Genomic DNA, 681 nt, shown 5'->3' with positions numbered 1-681 from the left:
GCCACACACATGAATAACATTAAAGCACTGAGTGCACCTGTTCTTTCCACCCACCCCCAACATTTTGATGACCAGTGGTTTGGTGAGGGCCAACCCTTCTCGTGATCCAGCACCTGACTCAGCCACTTCAATACTGCAGGAATGGCCCAAGACCTTCCAGCAGCACTGCTACCTGCAGGGCGAGATTTGCAAAAGGTCCGACAGGATGGACCTAGTTGTTTTGTGTGCGTTGTGTGCGATGCAGATATTATAACGGGTTCGGGTGGGCAGCGAGCCTTTGTACGGGAGCACGGGTGTGGTTTTTTTGGTATCGAGAAAGATTTTGTTTTTGTGGTGGGATCTGTAACAGGCATGACAAGGTGGCTGAGTGGTTAAGGTGATGGACTGCTAATCCTTTGTGCTCTGCATGCATGGGTTTGAATCCCATCCTTGTTGTGAGGCACTTTTGTGGGGAGAGGTGGGCACGCTGGAAGGGAGGGACAGGATCCAGTTAGCTCTGGACAGGTTGCAGAGGTGGGCGCATGAGAATAGGCTGGGATTCAACACAGACAAGTGCAGGGAGAAGGAGCCAGCAGCACACCTATAGGCTGGGAATCACCCCTCTTGCCAACACAGTTGCCGAAAGGGATCTGGGAGTCATCCCTGACTCAAGGATGGACATGAGCCACCGATGCGAGGAAG

General features: G+C 52.6%; 1 non-coding gene across 1 annotated transcript; it reads left to right on the top strand.

Annotated features, from left to right (window-relative positions):
• Nucleotides 1–353: 353 nt before the first annotated feature.
• TRNAS-GCU lies at nt 354–435 on the top strand. Its single transcript has one exon. It is a non-coding gene; the product is annotated as a tRNA-Ser (tRNA).
• The last annotated feature ends 246 nt before the right edge of the window (nt 436–681 follow it).

Source organism: Alligator sinensis, unplaced genomic scaffold (assembly GCF_000455745.1).
Source record: "Alligator sinensis unplaced genomic scaffold, ASM45574v1 scaffold3153_1, whole genome shotgun sequence".
NCBI lineage: Eukaryota > Metazoa > Chordata > Crocodylia > Alligatoridae > Alligator > Alligator sinensis.
Note: the sequence above shows the minus strand (reverse complement) of the source record. Positions and strands in the feature narration are given on the sequence as shown.